Genomic DNA, 11,372 nt, shown 5'->3' with positions numbered 1-11,372 from the left:
GATATATATATATCCAGGCATAAATGGAAAATTCAAAAGTTTAAGTTTCCAGGCTTGTTAAAGCAAGAGTAGAATCATTTCCTCATGCCTCAGCCTACTTGGTTAGCTTGACTATAGTGACTCCATTTTATTTCTTCACCCTTTTCTCACTTAGTATATTTTTATAACAAAATGGTGATCTAGTAAGTAAACTATTTTCCTGAGTTCTGTGAGCCGCTCTACCAAATGAATCAAACCCAAAGCTAGGTTGTGGGAACCTCCGATTTATAGCCAAGAGGTCAGAAGCCCAGATGAGAACCTGGACTTTCAAATGGCATCTGAAGTGGTGGTGGCGGGGGTGGACGGGAGAACCGTGGGCCTGAACCTTTAACTTGTGGGATCCGATGCCATCTCCAGGTAGTGTCAGAATTGAATTGAATTCTTGGATACCCTGCTGATGTCAGAGAATTGCTTGGACATGTGGGGGACTGTCTGCACCCCGCTTCCTCCAGCAGTGGAATTGGGTCCAGACTTAATTCACCTTGTTATTACATCACTGTATTCTAATTTTATGCAGAGAGGAAAAACTATGTGTACTTGGTCTTTAGGGTCATTAAACCGATTGAGCACTTACTACATGCAAATTTTCTATGAGGTACTTAGGTAAACTGAGGCAAATGCGGATGGTCCACTTAGGTTGCCGCATGGAGGGTATCTGTAGGGCAGCAAGTAAGAAATAAAAATAGAAAGGCAGATTGCAGGGAGATGAGATGATGGAGGGCTTTGATGCTTAATGCCAGCCTAAGGAGGCTGGTAAGGAGTGGGAATAAGAAATAGCCCTCAATGCAGATCTCATCTCCTCTCCGGAAGCCTCCTCTCACCCACTTCTCTGTATTCCTGGAGTATTCTGCACTCACCTTGACGTAGAAGGCCACAGGTATTGGAATCATGGAGGTACCTGTCTGCCCCAACCTGCTGCCTGGATGCCTTCTCCACCAAATCAGCTCCCAAGAAGGGTAGGAGTCTGCGTGTTCTGTAACAGTCACAGGGTTGAGCAGGGGTGCTGTTCAAAGTATACACCAGGAACTGCCTCTGCCCCTTAGGAAGGGGCATCAACCATCAACAGTGGACCAACTGGGGGCCGTGCCCAGAGGCTATGCCACAATCCATGGCAGAAGCCGAAGCAGGCCTGGAGAAAGGCAGCGAGGAATAAGTTTTTGGAAAGAGCAATGCTCAGATTGAGAATGTTGTCTTGGTTCCTGGCACAGAGCTTCAAAGCTCTCAGAATTTCCTTCAGGGCAGGAGTGTCTTTTGTCATTCATAACAAGCCCCTTTAGACCACACCTCCTCAGGTGACTCAGGTGGGCCTCTGGACAGTTTCAAAGGAGGGGCTGGCCACACACTGATTACAGGGCTGGAACTCTCACTCCATCTCTCTGGGGAGCATAAAGGGTGGGAAAAGAGCTCAACCACATGGCCAGTGAGAAGTGTGTGTGTGGAGCTTCCTGGTGGGTGGACACATCAAGTGCTGGGAGGGTGACAGCCCTGACCTACCCACAGGGGGGGGTGCAAGAGCTTGCACTACTTCCAGACCCCGCTGCATTGCTTCTATTTGGCTGATGCTGACTTGTGTCCTTTATAACAAAACTGGAATGGTAAGAATTGTGCTTTCAGTGAACTGAGAGTTTTTCTAGTAAAATATTGAACCTAAGAGTCTTATGGGAACCCTGAATTCATAGCTGATGGGTCAGAAGGTGCCCTGAGACTTGCAGCTGGTGTCTGCAATGGGGCCAGTCTTGTGGGATTTAGCCCTAACCTGTGGCTGGGTCTGCGCTAACTGCAGGTACTAACTGTAGGACATCACCAGTGTCTGGGAATTGCTATCAGAACAGGCTCCACCAGGTATGAAACCAGACGTATGACTCTGGAAGTGAAGCCAATTCTCTGAACCTCATTTTCCAAAAACTGAGGTCATACAACATAGGCCATATGACAGGATTTTTATTATAGTAAATGATACATCCCCACAAAATGCTAAGATAGCACATGTAAACGTGATTCCCTTGGAATCAAAGGGACTTGGCAGCCTCCAGGTGGTGGGCTGCCAGAGGCACCTGGTTTCTCCACACTTCTGAAAGGCACTGGCCATCTGGGAGAGGGAACTCAGCGGATGCTCGTATCAGTTAACCCAGACATCAGCTGCCTGGATATTCTCAACAACTCCAGGCTCTTGGGTCATATTGTCCCAGGACATTCGAATTAAAATGACTCAAACTCCTTCCCTATATATGGTGGGATGTCAGCCTGCCCCCTCATCACCTATCAGGGTTTGGGGTGAAGGTAGGCATCACAACTCCCCCAGCGGCCCCCACACTCTTGATTACCCTAGGTTCTTATCTCTAACCGTCGATTCTTTCTTTTGCTCACATTAATCTAAATTTGGAAAACAGCCTTTTCACCATTGCTCGTAAGGAAACACAGTTTGGAAGGATCTGGGGGTGAGGAGGGCAAAGGTAGACCTGAGAGTGTGTATCTGATGTCTGCTTTACGATGTCCTTCAGCCACAGCTGACAGTGGGACTCATCTTGGCCACTTCTGCCCCTCCCATCCACTTTGACATCTTGCTGGACCCCAGCCCTCCACCCCTCCAGCTCCCGAGTCCCTCGTTCTCAGGTTACACCTCTTGTCTTTGACTTCAAGCCCCAAACCATGGAAACCTATTTTAAACAGTGACTGTCGTGAGATGCCAGCCTGGGCTCCAGCCTTAATCTCCATTTAAAGCCTTTACTCCCCTTTCACTCCGTGTGTGTAAATGCACACGTGATAAGATCTTTGTCTTCAGTCCACAAGGTTGTCTTCCTCGGACCTTCTTTTCTGCTTGTTTCCCCTCACAGTGATTTAAAATGTATTTTAAATTGTTCTGGGGGAACCTCCTTATCAGAATGATTCAAAGACAAAATTAACAATAACCCATTATCTTGACATTCACAGATAGTCAATGGCTAACATTTTGGGGTATAATTTTCCAGATTTCTTTCTATGCATATATTTACACGAATCCATAAAAAGGCATTCATACTAAAAATAGGATCAGGTTTGATGCACTGTTTGTAATGTTTTTCTCACCCAACAAAGTATAAACTTTTTTCCACATCAATAAATCTACATCTACACCATCTTTTTAAAGGACTGCATAGTATTCCTTGTATGAATTTTCAATCTCCTGTTGATAGAGCTATATCGCTTTCTTTGCTATAGTAAACAATGCTGCAATGATCTTCTTTATGCATTTGGGCCATGATTTCCTGAGTTAATTCCTAGAAATGAAATGGAAATATTTACTTTGCATCAAGAATATATTTTTGATTAAATAAATGGGATTATTTCCACAGCCTACATGTTAATAAACCTTAGATTTTAATAGTGTTTCAAAAGAAAGTAAGAAAGGAGGAAATTATGTAAGAAAACAATACAAGGTAGTCTCTCTGAAAGTTTATACACCTGAAGCAGATGATCATAAAATTATCTGGCCATGTTTCAAAAGGACAGACACAGGCCCCACCTGCTATTTGCCAAGACAGTGAGTGATAGATACACACAGATACAGTTTAAATAGACTTGAACTGTCCACACAATTTCTTCTTCTGTTGAACCAGTGTCCAAATTTTAAGACTTCTTCATCCCTTAATACTTTAACAGACCAGCCTTTAATCCACACTGCTCTCTTGATTGCTGAATGCTAACTCAAATCCCAGGGTACAGGGTCCCCTGATAACCTCCAGGGAGGAAGGTTTTGAGAACCTAAACAGAGGGGCAGCTGGGCCACAATCCAGAAGTGCCGACCCAACATCCCCCCACTCCCCAAAGCTCACCACACACAATTTGGAAGTAGGACCCTGGCTAAAGGTAGTAAGAGTTCAGAAAAGGCCTCCCGAAAAGGTACTACTTTGGCATGGAAGTTATTTTGAGCCAAAGGCAATCGAGATGCTGCAGGCTCACAGAAACTTTTACCTCTTCCGTAAAGAATTTACATTAGGGTCTTGGCTCCCTCTGAGTGTCCCTGAGTTGTGGGAGAGCAAAGCAGGGTAACTACCAGGGTCAGCCACTAGTCGTCTTCTGTGGGTTCACACTTCTGCTCCCAGAGCAGCACAGAACTCTCCAGGAGGGGCATGGCCAGGAGGTAACCTACACCCTCTGCCCAGGAGATCTGGAACACCTGGGGCCTGGAGGCACTGCTTTGTGCGGAGCACAGGGAACAGCCCTTGTTAGCTCTGCCAAATAATTTACTGCTGGAATATTAGGAAGCACACAGGATCTCCAGGAGGCTGGATAACCAGGCTCAGAAACAGAAAGGAGATGGGGAATTCTGGCTAAAATTTATCTCTAGTCTCTAGATTGTCTCCTCAATATTCAAAGTCCAAAGAAACAGTTCCGAGCCTTCCCCCAAGACCTGTCCTGTCCTAAGGCTGCTGCGGAGAAAAAAACCCAAACACTAGGACACATCAGCTCTTTCTCCGTGCAGATGATTTCAGTGTGAATAAAAAGAAATGCACAGTATTTCTAAGGAAAAGATGCGTTCATGTCCTGTCTTCCACCTCAAAACAGGCAGACACCTCCTTCCCCAAGCTTCTGAGGTCAGGAGCAACAACCAGACATGGCGACCTTGGAGTTTCCAGTCCCTTGGGCACCAATCCAAGTTACTTAGGAATATTCACAAAGCAGCAGAGAGGTGCAGAGTGGCAGATCAAGGTTGCATTTGGAGAAAGATTAATCAACAAAGAATTCCCAGAGAAAGGGAGATTTTAATCAAGTGTAGGAAGAACAGATGATGGGGCAATGCTATGGAGAGAAGAGAGACCCAGGTCTGGAGGGAATACAGCCAATGCCCTTACAAAGTTAAAACACATGGGCCCCAGTTCACCAGGACCTGCCCCTCTCATAGATATAGAGTTGTGCCAACACATTCTCCTCGGGGAGTTTGGGGCAACCTGACAGTTCTGGTCCTTTTGGGAAGTTTTGGGTCCATAAAAATTGCTGCAGGAAACAACTGATGATGTCCACTAATGAAGAATGGGTAAACAAAATGTGTTACATACATACAATTATTCAGCTTTAAAGAGAAGGGAAATTCTAATACATGCTGTAACATGGATAAACCCTGAGGACATTATGCTAAATGTAAAAAGCCAGTCATAAAAGGATAAATACTGTATGATTCCCCTTATACGAGGTAATTGGGACTATTAAAAAAAAATCACAAAGACAGAAAATAGAATACAGGTTACTAGGGGCCATGGGAGGAGGAATGGGGGACGGGAGGTTAGTGTTTAATGGGGACAAGTTCAGTTTTACAAGACAAAGAGTTCTGGGAATGAATGGTAGTGATGGTTGCACAATAATGTGAATGTACTCACTGCCTTGATTTTTAGATCATAAAATGGTTAAGATGGTAAATTTTATGTTATGTATATTTTACCACAACAAAAAAATATCGCTGCATAATTATCTATCTAATTGATCAGAAACTACAAGACAAACAGCTTTGGATGTTTGCAACCATCCTATGGTCAGGAGTATTTCACTGTCGTGTCCTTTTGTGCCTTCATCAAAGCTTTATCACTATATAAAGCTTTATGCACTATAGAAGCATACAAAATAAGCATAGGATGTGGGGCAAGAAAAGCTACTTGCCCAATGAACAGCCAGGCCTGCCCCTCCCCCAACCTCTGCTTCTACCTTCCTGTTACCCCTGCCCCTAAAGGCTTAGAAAACCACAATAAGCAATTTCTCTGGTAGAGACGAGAATATTCCCAGCAGGGTCTCTGTGGCTCCTGCGGGATCCTTGAACCCAGAAGATACTCCCTAGTGAAGCAGAGATGTGGGCTGGTAAAGGCAGGAGAGAGTAGGTTTATGGAGGAAGAAGACATTTCAAAGGGGGAGGAAGCAGGGGGAAAGGCAGAGAAAACACACAGCTGGAAGAATGAGATGTAATTAACACCAAACACATCTCATTTCACTCCTCTGTCCCATACCAGCTAGCCTGGCTATCACTTTTTCATCAGCATTCCTGGCTTTCTTTTTCCTCAATTGGGTACACCCAAACTGATCTCTGGTTTCATTTCATCCTTATCAACAGTTAGCTGTCAGCAAAAGATTAAATAGCTAGAATGTGATCTTCCCACAAGCTGAATGGGGAATGAAATTTCCATTCTGCCTGAAACAATGGGAGCCTTAGAAGCCACAGCATTAAACAAGAATTAAATACCCACTGAAGTCTTCTTCTAAAAGATAGACATGATGACACTTAAAGAATGCTACAAAATTGTCATTTATGTGATGTGCAAATTCTTTTTATGTGAATGTGCTCAATACTATGAATTCTGACACATACAAGAAACATGAAAATTTTAAAAATCACTTCATTACACAAATATTCATACAGCTTTGTGAACGCCGTGTTATATAATACCATGCAGAATACTAAAACAGATGAATTTACCACTATTATAAGTCCGCTGAAATTCCATTGAACTTGTTTTGAATTTTCAAGCCTCTGCTCACATTAATCAAATATGTCTCCTTCAAATAATCAAGCAGATGCTAACTCTGGATCTATTCAAGCTCTGAGTTCCAGGGGGTGGCTACTATAAAAACTACCCACTTGAGACAGTGGTACAACGGTAAAGGCACAAACTCATCTGGGTGTGTGTTTAATATCAAGCCACAAACAAGACTTGATAGTAAATGACTTTTATTTTATTCAACGGACATAAGAAAAGGCAGAAGTGGGCACTCTCTGGCCAGAACTGGTCCTCGGCCATAGAGCTTCAAGATGGAAATAGATTTTTAGCCTCAGCTGGGGCACTAGGCTGGTCTATTGTTTCCGAGGCAAAGAGAAGCTGGGGGCTTTTGACCACCGGTAAATCATCAGCAGCATTTCCGGCAATAAAGACAGAGCCCCTGCTCCTGGCCTGTCCATGGATACCCCTCCCTTCTCAACCCACTCTTTATTGGCAAAACTATGGAACCTAGCTGAGCTTCCTAATGAAAGTTATGTGGTGGTGATACAATGAAGGGAAAAGGACCTGCCCTGGAAACAGGCCAGCCTCTCCCACCTATCGCCCATGTGTGTGACCTGAGGCTGGTGGCCTATACATTCTGGGCCTCCCTCTCACCATCCATAAGCTGGGGGTCTAAATGACACCTCCAAGATAGGAGGGCTCCAAGATAGGAAGGCTCCAAGACAGGAGGGCTGCAAGAAACCAGCCTTGGCACCCCAATCCCTGGGTGAACAGTGGAAGAAACATTTCATGTATCTCTGGAAGGTGAGAGTGGAGAGGGGGACACTGCATTGTTTATGCCTAGGGAGCTGCTGGCCAAAGATTTTGGGATTTAGAAACCAAATGCAGTATTTTCTAAGAGTATGTAGCACTAAACATGGGGAAGAAGAATGGAGAAAGCACTTGGAAGCAAACATGGAGAAGAGGCATGCGACCGTCTGTTTCAATTTTTAAACTAATCAGTAAAAGGTCTTGCATCTCACACACTGGGCCAGCGGTACCAGAATCAGATGTTCAAGCCCTGTCCAGGGCTTTGTCCCCTAGATGCGGCTGGGATGAGGAGACTCAGATTCAGAAAGTTAATTAAGGTTTTGCCTCACCACCACTTCCTCGTCTGCACGCTCCAGAACCGAGTCACCCAGGGAGGCTCTTTTGGGTTATATTTAGAAAGCAGAGAAGAAAGACGGTAGGGGACACGCACAGACTCCCTTTTGGTCTATTCCCATCAATCTAAAAGTTAAATCTGACTTCACACATCTGGGCAGTCTCCCAGTTCCTGGAGACTCCACTCTAGTAAATTCGAATCTGGAATTCTGGAAAGCCAACTTCCAGCTGCTTCAAAAATGAAAGCGAAACCTGTAACCCACCTCCCCACCCCCCCACCCCCGCCCCGACCCCAACACAATGCTGTGACAAGTCGTTTATGAGCATGTTCGGGCCGGGGTGTGGGGTGGGATGTGGGGTGGGGAGGTTCCTTTTCTTTTCCTACATTTTTTTTGTCTCATAGAGTAGAGCTGAAATTTGACATGTTAGCTTCTTTCCCTCTTAGTTTTTATCTTGAAACAACTAACATAGAGAAATTCTCCCTTGACTACTTCAAGTCACTTTTAAACCACAAAATGTTACAGTGAATGCTAAATTCTAAACTACAACAAAATTGGAAAAGAAAGTGGCTTCGGTTTAGGAAGAACGTTAAGAACTCCAGGTCTGAGGCTTGCTCTCATCCTGCCCTCCTTGGTCTGGGTGTTGGGGTCCTTAGAAATTCTCTCCTGGTGCTACGGGTTGGGTTATGTGAGGACCATAGGAGGGGAGAAGAGAGGAGAGCTGCTACCTGCAGCAAGCTAGCCAGGCTTGGCCTCCCACCTCAGCCTCCTGCCACCTGCTATGGGCCTGTGGCAGAGCACTTGACTTGGGCTGCAAGCAGGCAGGACCAGGACTTGGACACCTGGAGAAAAAATGGACAGAGCTGGCCGAGCATCAGCCCCAGGCTGGGCACCAAATCAAAAGTACCATCATTATGTGCTACCTGCTATCTGTGCTGTCATGCTGAAGTGGCAGACAGGGCCTGGGCGCCCCTTGGGTTCTTTCTCTCTCCTTCAAATACAAAAGGAGCCAAATTCCATTCTCCAATATCTCCAGCCATGAGTGACCTCTGACCCCAAGACTTAGAGAACCAAGTCCCTGTTTCAACAATTTTGGTGCCTCGGTGCTCCTGGCATGGAGCAGCATGACAGTGCCCACACTCTGCCTCTCCTTCTTGTCCTGCCAAACAAGTCCTCCTGGCTGCCCTTTGACCAGTCACTGTCCCTCACAGCTCCAGCTTCCCTTCTCTGAACTCCACTCAGCACCATTGCTAATCACAAATAACCACCAGGGTTCACATCAGCTGTAGGGCATGAGCAGGTAGAATTCAAACCTCCATTTTGATCAGATATAAGAAGCACATATGTAGGAATTATGCTTTTGAAGTAAGAAGTTTCACTCCAAAAGTCACATACAAATGTAGATTGTTTGCTCACAATGCTAACTGACATCTAGCTTTTGTGTGTTTGGGGGCCATGTCCTGGCCATTAAGATATAATTCAAAATCTATTTGAGAATGTGCTTTTCTAAAAGGGCTCATGAGTCTAGCAGATATAACTTAAATGACATGTATGCAAAGTAAAAGTCTAGAACATCTCTGTAAAATGATTGTTGAGCACTTATTTAAAGCTGGTCTGCCGCATTACACAGATGACCCCGTTGGATGCTGAACAAGGAGAACGAACGCTGTCCATGTCCCTCGCATTTCCAGGTTTCCACACAACCTTGATTCCCGACTCCTGGGACTAGCACAGCGCCCAGGGGACAGGAAGGCAGACGGGAAGGTGTGCTGTCTGGAGAAGTGGGTCAACACAGCTTCCAGTGGGCAGCTCCAGCCAGGAAGGGCAGAGGCTTGGCCATGTGGGCCACGGTGACAGCAGCCACTTGCCACAGAGCTATTGGGGATGACTGATGACATGATGACAGTCAGCTTCTGCTCAGTTCCACCCCCTCTTCTTTCCCTTTAGATATTTGATCCTAGTAAATATTCTGCAGTGTGAACTCTCTCTTAGGGTCTGTTCTCAGAGCCTGGCCAGTGGGCCTTTAGGATAAGACATAAACCAAATTGCTCTCTTCCTTGACCCAGCCCATTAAAAAAAATAAAATAACATCCGATATAGATGATACTGAATTCTGCATACAACTCACCCTCTCTCATGAGTTCACAATACAGGCAGGAGGTAAGTCATTTGCTGAGAAAATGACTAAAGGTGCATGGATTGTCTGTGGCAGGATAGGGACAAAAAAAGAATAAAAGTCAGTGCTTTGTGTCAGCTCCACAGTAAAAAGGCCACATTCTGAGCAAGGAACAGAAGACTTTGCATAGGTGAGATATTGCTTGTGAGATGTAAAAACATTTCTGAATTTGCAAGGGTAATAAATTGATTTAAAAAAAAAAAGTCAACTCATTTTTTTTTAATGAAGTGAAATTGTGAGGGTGCTAAAAAAAAGTCATTAATACTCTTTTTATTTCGAATTTTTATTTTTCTGTCAACTCCAAAGATTACCTGCTAAATATGACATCTAGCCAACTCACTGTTACAACTGTGGCTTTTTAATGAGCCAAACTATTTAAGAGACATAATTATTCACTTTTACAATTAAGTTTCTTGTTAATAAATCAAGAACTAATAAAAGACTTGTAGCCTTTGAAACCATGCAGTTCTCTAAAAAGCAATAGTGCAATTTATGAAATCAAAGAATTATTTCAGTTTAAGAAAAAATTTCATACCCTTTTTAGAGTAGAAATAACAGGAAATTACTTCTCACAGAACCAATAATTTTACAGAAAAATATTCACAAATATAATTTTTAATTTAATTAATCTATTTTTTAGTATTTTTTTTTAATAGTAAAAGAATAAATGTTACAGATTATCTGAAAATAGAAAATGTATTCAAACTAGTCAATTAGCAGAACAGAGTTTCTGGAAGAAAATTTCACATAAAATGCTTTAATTCCTATTTCTCTAAATGCACTTAGGAAAAAGCCAATGTAACATTATAACATCATTAAATGAATATCACCATGACTGTATTATTTGAATGTACTGCCAACTAAACATAACTTTATGATATTCTGCCTCTTATTGAAGAATAACTGCTCTAAGACAAAAGTCAGATTTTCTTCTCTGGACCAATAATCACGACTCATCTTATTCTCAGACAAGCACATATTAAAGCAAAACATAAAGCTCAAATAAATCCTCACATTTAAGTATTTAACTTTTAATAAAACTTACCATCACCAATTATTTAAAAGAAAAAACACCCTCCTACTAGGTACATTTTCCATTAATATTTAATTAGTGCTTAGGTTTCAATAAGTCTTCTCATGACCCTATTAAGGTCTTTTTAATTGATTTAAAAAAAAAAAAATGTTCCAAAAAAGCAAGATATACATCAAGTGTAGAATAAGCTACTTAAAATTGCCTATAAATCAGTTTCTGTTTTGGGATGATGGAAAAGTTCTGGAAATAAATAGTGGCAATGGTTGCACAGCAATGTGAATGTACTTAAAGCCACTGAATTATTACTTAAAAATAATTAAAATGGTAAATTTTATTATATTTTACCACAATAAAAAAAATACCCATACATCAATCTATTGTATATTCATTAAATAAATCAACACATCTTTGGAATGTTTATAAATCATCCTAATTTATCTATAATGTAACATTTCTCTCATTTGGCCATGTAATATTAAAACAAATTTTAAACTTTAAAAGCAACACATGCATTCTATATT

General features: G+C 42.8%; 1 protein-coding gene across 1 annotated transcript in view; it reads right to left on the bottom strand.

Annotated features, from left to right (window-relative positions):
* The window catches only part of ATP11A (ATPase phospholipid transporting 11A), a 141,985-nt gene that overhangs the window by 116,485 nt on the left and 14,128 nt on the right, over positions 1-11,372 (bottom strand). The window lies entirely within an intron of this gene.

This window comes from Pteropus vampyrus, unplaced genomic scaffold (genome assembly GCF_000151845.1).
Source record: "Pteropus vampyrus isolate Shadow unplaced genomic scaffold, Pvam_2.0 Scaffold363, whole genome shotgun sequence".
Taxonomy (NCBI): Eukaryota; Metazoa; Chordata; class Mammalia; order Chiroptera; family Pteropodidae; genus Pteropus; species Pteropus vampyrus.
This window is presented reverse-complemented; position numbering and strand designations above follow the sequence as displayed.